This window comes from Amblyomma maculatum, chromosome 1, assembly GCF_055883805.1.
Source record: "Amblyomma maculatum isolate TAMU_Amacu chromosome 1, ASM5588380v1, whole genome shotgun sequence".
In the NCBI taxonomy this organism is placed as follows: domain Eukaryota; kingdom Metazoa; phylum Arthropoda; class Arachnida; order Ixodida; family Ixodidae; genus Amblyomma; species Amblyomma maculatum.
The window spans coordinates 137083509-137099926 of record NC_139344.1 but is presented as its reverse complement, the minus strand read 5'-3'; positions in this window follow the sequence as shown (position 1 = coordinate 137099926).

The window sequence follows — 16418 nt, the reverse complement described above, 5'->3', positions numbered from 1 at the left end:
CAACCAAGCCACAGCTGCGGCGGCAGTCTCGCGTCCGCGGATAAATGTAGAGGTTCCCTCCTTTTCCGGTTACACGGACGTGAAGTCAGTCCACGAGTTCTTGCAAGAACTCGAGGATTATCAGACGGCACTGGGTTCCCCAGACGATGTGGTGCTAGCGCAGGTAATCCCCGTGGCACTTGTTGAAAGCGCGGTGTGCCACGGGCGCTAAAGATATGTGGCGTAGGGCCCCACATCTCCCCCCCTCAGCGTCCGACCCGGAGTCCGCCAGCAGGCGATCCAATTCGTCCGGGTCCGGGCTGACGTCCGTGGAGACCGAAGGGGGCGCTGGGGACCCTGCCTGCGCCTGGGCGATGATGGCCTCCGCCGCCGGAGACAGCAGCTCGGGCCGGCTCGATTGAAGGAGGCGTAAGGCTGCCTCCTCCGGGCTGCCCCTCTGGATGGGCCGTCCGGCTGCCAAAGCGGTCGCTGCGACCACTGCCCGGTGCAGTCGCTCCGCCGCCTCTGCACGGCTCCTATGCAGCGCCCCGGCCTTGTGGACGGCGCGGCACACAAGCAGGGTGCCGCAGAGACCGCACAGGCCTGCGCGCTCCTCTTCTGTATAGTGGGCCGGGGGCTCGTTGTCCTGGTCCTCTAAGGTAAGGCCCCGGAACGGCAAGGGCACCGACTGCGCGGCCTCTCCGCGGAGAGGCCTGGACTGGTCCGCCACCTGGACCACGGTCGCCGACGGGGCGGCGGTCTCCTACTGCGCGGAGTCCAGGTGGCGAGACCAGGCCAGGCCTCTCCGCGGAGAGGCCGCGCAGTCGGTGCCCCTGCCGTTTCGGGGCCTTACCTTAGAGGACCGGGACAACGAGCCCCCGGCCCACTATACAGAAGAGGAGCGCGCAGGCCTGTACGGTCTCTGCGGCACCCTGCTTGTGTGCCGCGCCGTCCACGAGGCCGGGGCGCTGCATAGGAGCCGTGCAGAGGCGGCGGAGCGGCTGCACCGGGCAGTGGTCGCAGCGACCGCTTTGGCAGCCGGACGGCCCATCCAGAGGGGCAGCCCGGAGGAGGCAGCCTTACGCCTCCTTCAATCGAGCCGGCCCGAGCTGCTGTCTCCGGCGGCGGAGGCCATCATCGCCCAGGCCCGGGCAGGGTCCCCAGCGCCCCCTTCGGTCTCCACGGACGTCAGCCCGGACCCGGACGAATTGGATCGCCTGCTGGCGGACTCCGGGTCGGACGCTGAGGGGGGGGAGATGTGGGCCCCTACGCCACATATCTTTAGCGCCCGGGGCGCGCCGCGCTTTCAACGGCCGCGCCACTATCCCAAGGCTCCTTGCGCGCTGCCGGTTTCCCTCTCCCCGCTCGTTCGGGGATAACCGGTCCCGTGCGAGGGGTCTATAAAGAAAGGCTCGTGCCGCCGTCTCGTCCTTCTTGGTCCCTGGCTCGTCGCTCCTGCTTCGCTCCTGGCTCTCTCCACGGAAACGACCCGCAGCCACCCGGACGACGACCCCGGACAGCCTCGACGACGCCCGCGCTTAACGTGAGATAAAGGATGTTTTCTATACGGCCCACTGTGTGTTTGTCGTGCGCATGCCTCGGGCAGAGGAATCGCCCACACAGCGTAGCTGGCACGCATCGGGAACTACTGTTGTTTGCAGCTTGCAGCCCAATACAAAAGTGCTTAAAGAAAACGTTGATTTCGTCACCTGTTGAACGAGCAGAGTCTTCAAAGGAACGGGCTGTCCTGATGGTGACAGGCCAACTTGCATGAAGCAGTAGCTGTGAAGGCCGTTTTGATGCACACAGTGGAAGTTCCAAGCAGCGGTTGGCAGCTGAGCAAACGATGGATCTAAACAGACTAGCACATCATTGACTGTGGAGCTGGCGCGCGTTTCTACCCCTGTAGAGCCCTTGCTGGGGGTGCTGTGTCGAGATTTCTGGTAGGGCTTTCTTCACGACAGTCCATTTGTACGACGTCTGTACACTTGTCCTCATCATACAAGAAGTCCTTTTCGGCGCAAGCCACAATTGGGACTTTGCATACTGGAGAAGAGGATGCGTGCTGCTCATCACATTGCGATGTTTGATAGCTATCACCATTCGTGGTCGATACTCCTGCTTTCCGTCGCTTTTTTCTGGGCTTTGGCGGTGGAGGTGACTTTCTGCTCATGGGTGGCTTCCGCTTCCGTGCGTATGGCGGTGGAAAAATGCAAGGTATGACATCTTCTGCCAGGACGGTTCTTTTTGGAACGTCAAGAAAAATTTCACCACGATATTCAGCAGAGTACCTTTTTTCAATCATCATTTATTTCGTAAAATGCTTGCTATAAACAGCATCATTTACACTCAGCGCACGGTCTTTACGAGGAATAGCTTCTTCCCAGTCCTTTAACCGCTTCTGGTCGGAAGGAACATTAAGGAAGGAACATTCTGGTCGGAAGGAACAAAATCACCTTTTCTTTGCAGCTTGCGTAGCCACTGTTGCAATTTCCGACAAAGCACTTGCGGCCCATAGCTGCAGATTACTGCAGCACTGACGCAAAATCGCACCGAACTTGCTCACATAGTTACGGCGAAGCTTCTGGCGGCGACGGAGAAACAGTTCTGGCCACGCGACCGGCTCGCGCGGCAGAAACGCAGAAACGCGCCGTGCGATATCAGCTAGTTGCTATCGCAACGGCCTCGTTCATGTACGTTTTTTTTTTATTCCGCCGAAGATTCACCGCTGCAACGGCGCTGCTGACGCTGCGATCAGCGGCGCGGTTCGGAGGATCCTGGCTGGTACTTTATCTGGAAACGCGTCCAGGGGCCGAATAACAGACGGCTCACACTCACAATCCCACTCACAATCTTCCTGTTGGCCAGCGGCAACACGGCGGAAGTGGCCTTTCTTTAAGTCATTGACGTCTGCTGTTTACGTCATGAACACACTTGAAGTGATGACGTTGGCTACCGGCGAATTGTGAACGGGGGTTGTGAGCGACGCGAGCCGCTCACAACTCGTTTGTGAGCGCTCACATGGGAACAATGGCGGCGATCTATGCGGCGGCCGGTAGCGGCGGCGCCCCGACGCGATCATCGGCGAAGGACGGTGTACGAAGACTGTTTGACGTGCCGGGCGAGATGTCTCGACGCATGTTGCTACTCGAGAAGGATATAGGACAGTGACTGTGCGACGCGATGAACTGAGATAGGTGTGTGCGGCCGAGTGCGCTGTCTGTGCGGCGGCAGATAATGTGTGCACTGCGCTTTTTCCGAGCTGCTAGTGGCTTCCAAACCGCTACTGGCAACGAGGCGAACATCGGCCTCGCGCAGCCGACAGTTCGAAAGCGTTTGAGGCGTGTAGCTAGGGCGGCGGCGAAGAAAGGCTTCCTTCGTCACGGCAGCATACCGGGCGTCGTCGGGTTTGTAGACGGCCCATCGGGCGTCTACGAGAAGCCTTGTGATGTCCCTGTTTTCAGATATGAGATGCCAACATGATTTGGGCCATGAACCTCTCTACGTGGGATCTTGGCATGATGCTTTCTTCTGGCAGCCTTCTCGGCTGCACACAGGCATGACACAGGCCGAGGCAGGCCTTCTGCGAAACGTCGAATTCACGACAGTGAGCCGCGCTGCTCTTTGCAAGATAAGTTACGGTAGGCTCCACATGCCTCACATGTATTGCCGTTCTTGGGCTTTTATAAAAGCTGACACGTAAGACACGTCGTACATTGCTGAAATGCCTACGTAAGAAACGAAGATGGGAATGCGTGTGTTTGATGCCTGTATTGAGTGGGAATGGGGCACCAATTATACCGATATGAAGTGCAAGGCTGTCCTTACAGCAGTGTTGCTGAAACGTTCAATCATTCATTGTCTGCACGCCCATGAATGTCATCGTCAGCAAAACCTCGCACTGAGCTACTTGATGCGACTCTTCCATTGTGTCAGCAAGGCTGTTAAAGTTTATGAGGCTGTTGAGGTCGACAACGACGAAGAATGTGCTTAACAGCGTGCCATTTTCGGTTATGCTGGTGAAAGGGGTACCTGTTGAAGACATGGCTCCCAGTGCCATGGCATCCCATCCTGGTCCGGACTCTCCATAACGGTTATAGAACAAGGCATACACCTCCACAAGGTTAATGGTGGATAACTGCGTAGGCATGCTGAAGAGCCGCTTCCAGTGCTTGCAAAAATACTAGACGCTCCTCTACCAGCCAGAGCGTGTAGCATGTGCCGTGTTGCATAACGCCTTTGGATGTCTTCCTGCCTGCAGACGAGGAGGGTGCTGCTGGCTTGCAAGGGTCACATCTGTGTACCGGCTACTTGGAAGTGGGATCACTATTGCCATGCATACCTCTAGGGAAACGCCATACAGAATCATGTTAGCCTGTTCCACAGAACCTGGGGCCGAATTACGGACTCCGCTCACAAGTTTGTGAGCGTTACGTCAAAATTACGAAGCTGTGACGCGGCCTTGAGACGTCAATCGTGACGAAGTACGAAATCGTCCAATAACCAGCGACTTTTAGCGTGGCTCCGCCCTAGTAGTCCCGAATCCTCGGCAAACGTTGATGCCACAGTGTGGCACAAAACTGAGCAGGGACTGTCTCCTAACTTTTTCTAACACGACGCAACTAATACGCAATAAATAAAACAAAGATTTATTTTGGCAAGATACTATTTTTAGTATTGATTAACATTTAGCTCAAGTTGAAGCGTTCTTAGTTTTGTAGTTATACTTGCTATTAGGTAACTTTTGTTGCCGTGAGGGTGCGCCGGCGGCGTCATGGCGTGCACATGGCGTCCTGCAAGCAAACAGCTGATTCCCCGAGAAGGTGCTGCTTTTTTTAGCGTCGTCGGTAATCGAAGTACCGTGCAGGTGCCGTGAGCATGCTGAAAATCTAATAGAATGCAGTCGAAGTTCAGGACCTGCAGCGATAAAATTTCATGGAGCGCTTGACACGGAAATGGACAAAGACAACTTGCGATGGTGTTTTCGGTCGGCGTCTACTAGTATCGATGAGAAAAGTGCTGAAAGTGCAACGTGCAGGCTCCGTGGTTCTATTTGTTTCTCTTTAGGAAATACAAGACGACTTTGAAGCATGTAGTGTAGGCCAAAATGAAGCTCTGTCCTTGCATGATCATCTGTTTGTATGTAGCTGGATAGTTTAGGAAAGAACATGATCATGGGAATGCTTCCACCCCTGCCGTCACTGAACCCGAAGCCTTCATTCACTGCAGTGCCACCGTGACAGGGCTTTCGATGTAGCTTTCATTGTAGTGTGCTCTGTATTTTTTTTTCTTTGTTCTTATGACTGAGTTGCTTTGTTTTTGAGCGATACCTTCTGCCCCCATGCCATTTGCTTGATGCATATGTGATGTTTTTGCACCAGTTTATATACCTATGGGATTTTCTGCTTACGCTACACTCACTGTGAGCACTAAAACTTGCAATATTATGCATTCAATTTGTCAGCTTTACACTGTTTAGCATTAAACAAATGCTTTCTATGCGTCCTAACAGTACATGCAGGCCTGTAGTCCTGGAAGGTTCACTAATGGAGACTACCTTATGCAAACATTGTACATAGGACTACTTGTGTCATGTTTCTGCACTGTTAAGTGCCATACTTTGTTTCCTGCTTCTGAAATGTGCCAAACCTATGAAAACTACTATGCAAGCCTGTAATCATTAAGCAACTATGCTTTTGTGTCATGCCTCTGAGTCGCAGTTTTATGCACAATACTTTCATTTCTTGTTTCTGAAGTGTGTCAGACCTGCGATGAGTACTGTGCCAGCTTACAGGCTCTAAAAAATTATTCGTGTATGTCATCTCTGTGTAGCACAATCGTGCAGCACGTGCAAATAACTGCCTGTGCTATTGCAGGCAGTTGGTTTCGCTGCTGCATATTCAAGCGTGTGAAACGCCGCAGGAAAATAAAGGGGCACAGTTGATACACGTGCAACTAAAAAACTTCTGTGAGACTTTCCCATTCCGATAGGCATCACAATTGCTGCCTCGTTGTGAAACACTTTAATTATGTACTCAAACACATGCACACACACAAACACCAACATGCACGGTTGCAAGCAACAGTGAATGGGGGGGGGGGGGGGGGGTACGAAGACAAATTTGACGACAGATGAGGTTCGAGAAGATTCATCTTTATCACAACAGGTTTCTGGCACAGACATGAAACGAGAAGGACTGAGCAGGCAACCGGGCACACAGAACGCGTTAATGGGGGCCTCCCAACGATTTATTAACGATTAACCTCGTTGTACAATTCCTGTACGCCAAAGCCACGGCCTCTATGATCACTTCGCCAACATTAAAGGTCCACGGAAACGGCCCCCAAGAAACCACTGATAAACGTGTTCAGTATGTAGAACACATCCTTTTGAGCATTAACGCAAAGTATAACTCCTTGGAACAAAGCCAGCGATTTATTATTAATTTTTAAAAACAGCGTTTTTTGAAATTCGCGGGCATAGGAATGTCGCTTGGCGGTGTCGCATGGAACTATTTCCTAATCCCGTGACGTCACGGGTCGGTTGACTGGCAAGGCTTGCTAGAAGCTGCCATTCGCTGCGGTCACTGCAACCATGACGTCACGAACACACTTCCGGTAGCTGCGAAAGTCGTCTGCTCGTGCGCTGCTCTAACTCTGTGCGGGCTGTTACAGCTCGCCGCCCTTATCGGTTAGGTGGCCATTGCCCCTTAAGTGCAACAACCGAAGCGACGCAGGGATCGGCAGAACGAAGCTGCATTTACAAATATCTTATTTATATAACGTGGTTTCAGGAGTATCGGAGTGTCGTCCGACGAGGCGTCAACAGCACGGTCAAGCACCGCACGATGGCAGCACCTCCTTGACCGCCGTAAGCATCGCCGCTGTGGCCCCTCCTCCCGCATACCGTTCGCGAACCACACGGCGGATCGTTAGCACCGATGTCCGAAATAAAGCGTGCTAAAATTTGTTGGCGTCTGGAATATTAAGCCGAATATCAAGTATGAAGCCCTCGTGAGGTTCGCTGACCAGCAGCAAATTGCTGGTAAGAGCGATAGCCGTGATACAAGCTAGTTTCTGCTCAAGCCAGCTGCCGCTGGTGCATTTCGGCTGATCCGATCTGCTCGTACTAGCTCTGCGATTAATGCGTCGGCAGAGTTAATCCTATAATTATTTTACTATGGCAGGATAGGAATCACTATAAGGCAGTTTCATAAGTGGACGATTTACGACAGCATTGATCATGTTCCAAAGCGTCGACCGCCGCGGCTTCGAAGCGAAACAATAGGCCTAGCGACGACTAGGGACGGTCACGCACGGCGCCGGCTTTCGCCGCGCTCGCACGTTCCACCCCCGCGGTAATTGTGTAACGTACCTCAGCCTGCTCGCGGCATCCCGTGCTGCAAGCGTTGCAAACTCGTGTACTTTCATAGCTAAGGCCGCGTATTTTTTGGCGTTCTGCTCAGCAACAAGCCGCTCAAACGATACTGTAGGCACGACAAGGCTTCAGTACGCAGTCGCTGCGCTGTCGGCCGTAATCGAAGACGTCGGGCGGCACCATAATCTATACATCGATCTTTAAACGTGATACAGTGGGCAAATGAATAACTTTGAGAAGCAGACCCGCTCGTACGTTTCGCGCACTCGGGCGCCGACGAGTAGCTTCCGTCAACAGACGCCGTCATAACCTCGGTTAACGACGCAAAGCGAGGTCGTCAAGCTCGGTTTGCGGTAACCGCGGTTAGTGGTGCAACCATGGTTTGGTCCGCCGTGTAACATAGGATAACCACGGGTTCGCGGTTACACTAACCGTCGCTGCGCGAACTGGCGAACTCCTCAGGCGTGTGCAAGCGAGGACGGGTTGGCGGAGTACGCCAGCGAGCGAGCGCGCGGCAACCGGAAGTTCGTCGAAGTGACGTATGTCTGGGCGGAGCTTTGAACTTGCTTGTATTCTTTGTTTTTTTATGGCTCCCTTCGGCGTACGAGTTGAGAGGGAAAATTGGAAGGGTCATTTTTAATCGCCGATATCTCTGGTGTTGCAGAAGCTAGATCGAAAATTTTTGCGGGAGAATGATGGGTGGTTCAATAACTATCAGTGTTATGGCGCTGTTTACCCTTCTTGGAGACCCCTTTCTGGGGACCTTTAACATGATGAAGAATACAAAATAAAATGTCATGCGCCACACAGTAAAATGCTTTCTCGAAGTCTAACTGAAGAACAGCCACACAAGCACCAATGGCGTCACAACACTCCAACACACACCTTTCCTTGTGAATGTTAGAGGCTATTGACCGCCCCTTAATCCCACAGGTTTGGTGAGGTGCAACAATTTCTTTAATTACCATCTGAAGCCTTGCAGCTAGCACTTTCATAAAAATTTTGTAATCGACGTTGGTCAGTGATATGGGCCTATATGCCGTAACCTGTTTGAGTTTTTGTACATCGTCCGTTTTAGGGATTAGTACAGTGTGAGACACCCCGTAATATGGAGGCAACGCCTTACGGTCGTAGGCTTCATTAAAGACGTCAGCATAGGAGTTATTTCCCTCTTAAACATTTTGTAAAATGCAGCGCTTAAGTCATCTGGGCCTGGCCTGGGGATTTCCCACTAAGTTTTCGAAAGCCAGTTCCACTTCTGTTTGGGTAATCATCTTCTCTAAGCCTTCTTTCCGCTCGTCATTTAGCCGTGGCATAGCTTGCAAAAACTCTTTAAATCCATTCAAGTCCGCCACATGACGGGCAAAGAGTGCCTGATAGTGTTCGAAAAAGGCATGCTGGATGTTATCGTTATCTGTTGCTACCGTGCCAGCCCATTCTATCTCTTTGATCTGGCTGCTTCGAGCGTGCGCTTTTTCGAAACCTATAGCGCCCGCTTGGTGGGTGCTTCCCCTGTACTCAGTCCTTCCGCTCTCGCCCGCACAAGGGCGCCTCGATATCGCTTTTCTTCGATAAGCTCCAACTTTTGCTTTGTTTTACGGACGTCTTCGATGCATGTGCCAGGCATTGTGCATTCTTGCGCAGTTAATTTTTCTAGCACATCCCTCCGCTGTCTTTCTTGTACTCTTTCCTGGCGTGGCAAACAAGTGGACCGTTCAATAGCCTTCATTTTATTTTCTTGCTCAGCCAGTTCCCAATGCAGCCCAATTTCCCTGTTCCGGCATTCGCTCTTTATTTCGTTAATTCGTACTACACCCTCGGTGAAGATTTCGTAGCATAGCAAGTTTGAATTTAATTTCCTCAAGTCCTACGAAAAACTTTGCTTCCTTGCCCCTAAAGAACATTCAGCAACGCAGTGCTCAGAAAACGACACAGGCGTAACACTATATTTTTGACATTTTGGTAGAAACTCCAACGACATATAGATTCGATCGAGCCGGGCGTGACTCGTACCCTGAAAGTGCGTGTATTGCACACCTCCTTCACCCTTTAAACACTCAGCCACGTCTTCCAGATCATATTTGTCTATTAGACGAGACAACACATCCGTACTTCTATCTCTGAATGCTCTACTGCGGCTCTTGTCACGGGCACTCAGGACACAGTTAAAGTCTCCCATGAAAAATATCTGCTTATCAGAATTAAGATATTGCTGCAGGCTGTTGAAAAAGGACGTCCTATCATCTACCGAGTTAGCACATAAATCAGTGGTAAGACGCCCGACTACTGTGCCGGAGTTCCTGGGTTCGAACCCGACCGCGGCGGCTGCGTTTCGATGGAGGCGAAACGAAGAGGCGTCGTGTGCTGTGCGATGTCAGCGCACGTTAAAGATCCCCAGGTGGTCGAAATTACTCCGTAGCCCTCCACTACGGCTCCTCTTTCTCTCTTTCCACTTTCATTCCCACCTTCCTCCCTTCCCTTAAGGCGCGGTTCGGGTGTCCACAGAGCAAGTGTGACAGTTACTGCGCCTTTCCCTTCCTGTGAACCAATTTATTATTATTATTATACATATTGCGCGCCACTGAATATTGCAGAAACTAAAATCTCAAATTATAGACCGACCCGACCGACAAAAACAATGCCACTGTATATCGAGTCCAGGCAACTTTTTAACCAAGAGAACGCACCCAGCTGATGTGCCAATCGCATGACTCACAACTACAAAATACCGCGGCGAGAAACGTTGCACCATACCTCCGGTCTCCTCCTCACCTTCGACTTTGGTTTCTTGAATAGCAAGAAGGTCGATGTCTTTCTCCGTTAGCATGCGGAATAACTGACTCTGCGTTTTCTTCCCACCCAAGCCCCTCACATTAATGTGGCGAATTTGAGGGCTGCCTCCGGATCCATTTTAACCAGGTAGGAAGTGACCGGTAGCATGGTGATTACCTATCGGGCATAGCGAGCCGCTAGACGCCGCCATTTGCGCCGGGGTCAATGTAGGGCCCAACGTCTCGCTGCTGCGGTGGGGGCTTGTCGGCAAGTCTCCTTTCTGTCGCGACATTAGGCCACGGCTTGAAGGATGGTAGTCGCTCCTGCGGTGCTTTTGCGGGTTGTCCCTCGGCTTTACCCACGGTCGCCTTGTTTTCCTCGTTGCCGGTCACTGCATGAATGCGTTTTGCCGGACCGCGAACACTGGTTACACTGTCATCCTTTCGCATGGCACCACTACTGTCCTTTGGTTCGGGAGACTTGTCTGCAGGTGGGCTTCCGCCTTCCTTGGACATCTTCGCAACATTCCCTGGCATTATCCCAGTTGTCACAGGTACCGTCTCGCTATCCGTCGCGGCACCACTGTAACTTTCTTCTCTGCCGTTTCTTCATCACCACCTGTACCCATAGCAGCGTCTTCAACCTCGGTTGTATCCATCTGCAAATCCACCGGCTCGCCCCTCACTACTGGTACAGTTGCCGCAGCGTAGGTTCGCACGCACTCGGCATCACTGTGACCGAACCGTCTGTAGAGGGAGCAGCTCGGGACTTTGCAATCCCTGCGGACGTGGCCCGTGGCTCGGCAGCGAAGACACTGCATTGGCCTTCCAGGAACAACGACGAGGACCAGCTCTCCCGCCACGCGTATCTGGCGCGACAAATCTTCAACTTTCCTTCCAGTTTTTAACTTCAGTAACACTGACCTCGTCTTCGACCCTTTTTTCTTGTACTCCTTGAACGCGCCAGCGCTCGCGGGAGACCTCGGTGACCTTCCCGTAAGCGGCGAAGGCAGTCTTGACATCCTCGTCTGTCACGCCGTGCAGCATCCAATGGAACCTTAGTCGCACCTGTTGGTCTTCCGGGTCGACAACGAGACAGCGCCGAGATTTCACTTCAAGCTCCTTGAGTGCAAGGAGGCGCTTAGTAGCCTCTGAACTGCTCAGTGTCACCGCCCAGACATGGTTGACCTGATACGCCCCCAACGCAACGACGTCGGGGAGCGTACCGGCTTTGGCAAGGGCATCCCGGAAGTCTTCGACCCTAAAGAGCTTAACACGTACCGCCTTTGCCAGAAGTAACCAAGCTGCAGGCTGCTGCGATGGCTGCCGGAGCAAGCGCGCGGCCATGTGGTGGCGTTTCGCTCGCTGTGTCTTATCGGTGCTCGCCAGCTCCGAGGGTACAACAGCTGACGTAACTTCGCCCCCTCACTCTCGCCCATTAGATGATAAAAACTAGGCGCTGCGGTTTCACGCGTGCGAAGCCGTTTTGTGCCCAGCGAGGGCGCTCAGTATAGCGACGGGGTTATTCGCTTTTCTCGGCAACTGCGGAAAACAAAAGCAGGTGATAGCAGCTAGGGGGAGCTCTTGTTTGTTTCTAGGACGAATATGTGCTAGGTTTGCCAGACAGCATTGCCCTGAAATAGGGGTTCCGCGAACGAGAAAGTAATCATATGCATCTAATGGCTAAGCGTGAGGAAGGTTTCATTATAGTTCGTAACTTAAACCGAAACTCACCTACAAGAAAATGAAAGAATTCGTTAGAATTAATCATTGCACTTAATTATACACAGCCTCCCCAAGGGGCTAACACAATTTTGCAAGCCTAAAAGGAAGATAAGGTGGCTTCAAAAGGGTCTCAAGCTTTCCCCTCATCGTTCTGTACGGGTTGGAACCAGAGGGTGTAAAGTGTTTTTTTTTTTTATCGTTCTTTGGAGAACGTCCTAAAGAGATATGGGATCTCGGCACTCTAAGAAAACGTGTTCAGTCGTTTCAGGCTTTTTGCATAACAAACAGTTTGTTATCTATAGGACGAAGATACCTTTTTCATGCAGCCCTGTTTTAACCGGGAGAGTGTTGTAATGCAGTTTGAAAAAGAAAGATTTTACTTGTGATCTAACAGGCATCTCCTTCATTCTGTTTAAAACATTTTGCCCCGGCCCTCCACGGTTTGGTGACCAGTAGATAGATACCGGCAGCATTATGTCCACAAGGTCTTTGTGCATTTTTTTTCATGTGGACAGCACAAAGGTACTCCGATGAAAAGTGCGCACTTCCAACATTCTGCACAAAAGAACAACATTGCGCAAAGAGCCTGCCAAAGCACCACGCAATGTTTAAAAAAAAAACACGATTCTTCCAGGGAGCAGACTTTGCAATCGCAATTGCATAACCGTTCTTAGAAACATGTCACTTTGATCACGGAGGAATATAAATCGCGATACAATTTGACGCAGAAACAGATGCGCAAGGTCAAGCCCTCCTCTTTTTACAGAAACAAAAATGTTCGTTCGGCTGGTTTTCACCAAGGTGAACGACCAAATAAAAACTGCAAAAAGGCGATGCATTATTTGAATATCTGCACGCGATGTACACAATGCAGTCAAGGTATATACCACAACCCAGATATCATAATAATAAAAAAAAAACACTGCAAATAGAAGAGTGGGAGGGAGTGTCAGCTTTCTCTTTTGCTTTGGAAGTTTCTTCCGTCCAATGCAGGCTGGGGTCTCGATAACATTCCAAAGGCACGCCCAGATACCGTGGCGGAACGACAGACCATCGAAGCCTACAGAAGAACTTCGGTGTAACGTCCCATTCACCGTGCCAAAGCCTTGAGCTCTTTTCTCAATTTATGTGAGACCCCGTTTTACCGCAGAATTTTTGCACAACAGTCGTGGGTTCACAGATGCCCTCCCTGTTTGCGCAAAACACTGCCAAGTCATCAGCTTATGCAAGCATTTTCACATGTGCCGACTGCAGCTTGTAGCCTGAGATGCAATCGTTGTTGCTAATGGCGAAGCAGAGTGGCTACAAAAAAATTAAAGAGCACTGCAGAATCTGCATTGGAGTAATGCGATAGCACGAATACTGCTGTTGGTGGCTTCTGGTTGCTTCTAGTTGCTTAATTCACTTCTTGTTTGCCCCTTTTAGTCTTTCCCAGTCGGAAAAAACTACAGAAAACTTTCTGATGTTACGACAGAATGTCTGTGCGGTTTTTGACGGGAAACCTGTTGTGACAACGGAACATTCTGTCGTAACATCAGAAATATTTGTAGTTACAGCAGAAAAGTGCTACAGAACTACAGACAACAGAAATATATTACAGAAAAACTACAGGACTACAGAAAAGTACTACAGAACTGCAGAAAAATCTGATGGTTACGACAGAACTACAGGATATTTTGTCGTAATTTTGACACCGTTCTGTAGTTTTTTTCGACTGGGTTGGTACTTTCAAATTGCGCGCCAATCCCTTCCTACGCCCTTTTTCGGCTCTACTTCCGATTGCGTGACGTCACATCCTCTACCTCACATTAATTCACTTTTTGTTTACCCATTTTAGTCTTTGGTACTTTCAAATTGCGCGCCAATCACTTCCATGCCCTTTTTTCGGGTCTGCTTCCGGTTGCGTGACGTCATATTCTTGACGTCATATCCACCACGGCACCCCTTTCTCTCTTCATGCTTTCACTCGCACCTTCCTCTCTTTCTTTACGGCGCGGTCAGGTGTCCACACAACAAGTGTGGCAGCTGATACTGCGCCTTTCCTTTCCAGTGAGCAAGTTATTCTAATTAATTACCTATATAACTTAATGGCCTAATTATTTTTTCGGACACAACAATACATTCCCTTCTATCGATTGATACCACTCATTAACCTCTACCACTTCTCAATTACTCACAACTTCTGCGGACACGATTTTGCGGACACATTCTGCGGACGCGGTCTGCGGTCACGGCCTGCGAACACGGCCTGCGAACACGGCCTGCGGACAGAAATCTGTGAATATAACAAAGTAATGCTTTTGCATTAATAAAGAGCAAAGAGCAGGAGTGATGGTGGGCAGCCTTGCCGAAGCAAGTTCAAGCAATGAATGTATTGCAAGACTGTCAATGAGTACACCGTTCACTCTAATACGTGCCGGGCAGTTAGCGTAAGCAATTTTTTCAACCTCCACTATCACGCGGCCATGGTTAGCATGTTGCAGCAAATAACCGCTGAGCGCTGTGGCCACCGAGACGGAGTGCAACAGCGCTTCTCAACGGTCTTCTCCCAGTCTACTTGTGCACCTGTCTGCTTTACAATTTTTTTTTTCGTTACTTGGACTGCCTCGAGTACGCCGTCTTTATCCTCGCATAAGACAGCGATGTCATCAGCGTAGGCTAGCGCATTTACCTCTGATGACTCTAATCTAAATCCATGTATTCTTTCCTGCTGCAGTAAGGATACACAGTAGGGTTCGAGGTACAGAGCAAACAGCAAAGAGGAGAGCGGACAGCCTTGTCTAACGGATGAAAGTACTGGAACGAGACCAGTGAGCATCTTTTTAATCATAATCCGTGTTGTGCAGTCTTTATACATCATTCAAACACCTTCTGTTATCACTTCACTAACATTAATGGGCTTTAAAATAAGAAACAAAATATCCCGCTACACTCTGTCAAAAGCCTTCTACACGTCTATCTGTAACATAGCAACTCGGCCCAGAAATGCATCGCCGCATTCCAACACACTTCTCGCTAGGTGAGGGTTAGTTGAAATTGTACGCCCCTTTATGCTACATGTTTTATGAGGCCCCATAAGACTATGTTTGTAATCTCTTTGCGAGAGCTTTAATTATTAGTATTAGTATTAGTATGTGTAATCGGCCTATATGATCCTAAAAATAAAAGCTTCACTGAGTCATCAGTCTCGTGGATTAATACCATATGAGCTGTCCTGAAATATGTTCTTCTTCGTTCTTCTTCATAAGCTTCTGCTAATACACGCTGCAATATGTGTAAACATTGGGGAGCGAAAACATTATAAAATGCTGCTCCTAAGCCATCGGTTCCAGGCGACTTGCCTTCCACTAATTCTTCTATCACCTTCTCAGTTTCGCTTGTTCTTATAGCACCTTCTAGTCGAGCTTTCGTTTTGTTGTCCAGTTTTGGCATACCAACAAGAAATCCTTCACTGAAGCCGCTTTCCACGTCTTTTTTCCCGCCAAACAGACACCGATAATGTTCGACGAAAGCGTTTGCTATCATACTACTGTCTGAGCCATGGAGAAAGGAAAGAACTTGGGAGAGGCCCTGACGTCATTTTTTTGAAGCCGGCGCGGCCGCGCCGCGACCGAACGCTGCAACATCTCTCCTCCTTCTTTACCCTCCGCATTTTCTTTCTCCGCGACGCTCACGTACATAGGGCCCTTAGCAACGCTGTTGCTAGTGGCCCGAGTTTTCATAGCAACAGCGTCGCCGTTGCTAATGGCCCGACTTGGCTAACCCTAAATTTTGACGTCACTTCCGCCACACTTTCTCCAATGCATTGGAAATGACAAGGGCCTCTCCTAAGTTGTTTTCTTCCTCCACGGTCTGAACCGACTTCATCATTATATAGTATTTTTGTGATTTCATTCTTAGAAGCATAATGTTTTTCATCACTTAAAGCCCGCTTATTCGGAACTTCCCCAAACCATAAATTTTCAGCTTGCGCCCGAATTACTGCTTTGCATTTTTGAGCATCATGGGTTTATAACTCGCTTTTAATTCTGCCGATTTCGCAAATATATCTGCCTGGTTCCGTTGCCTCCATCATAACAAGTTCTTCGAGCTGCCTTTTCAGCTCGATTTCTTTTACCTTTTCGTTGTAGCAATGGATTGTGTTTCTTTTAATCGCAATCCTTTTCACATTTATTTTTGTCTCCTCTCACGCCACCGCGCAGTGCCCATGTTGTTTGTCAACACAATGTCTATGCTCTCTTTCACACCGTTAGCAAAAGGGTCATCCTCAAACAGTTTTTGATTAAACTTTGACTGCTTGTGTTTTATCCCTAACGTAAAGCAGGTCTTGCAGTGATCGCTTAAAGACACGGGCTGAACAAAATAACCTTTAAAAATGTGCACCACATCTAGTGATACATACATGCAGTCAAGTCGGGCGAGGCTTTTACCCTGAAAGTACGCATACTTGGGTTTTGTCACACTTGATAGCACGCTGCAAACGTCTTCAAGGTTATAGTCTTGTACTAACGTTTTCAACAGGCTTGGGCTTTTATCTCTGACTGCCGAGCAATTAGAACGATCTT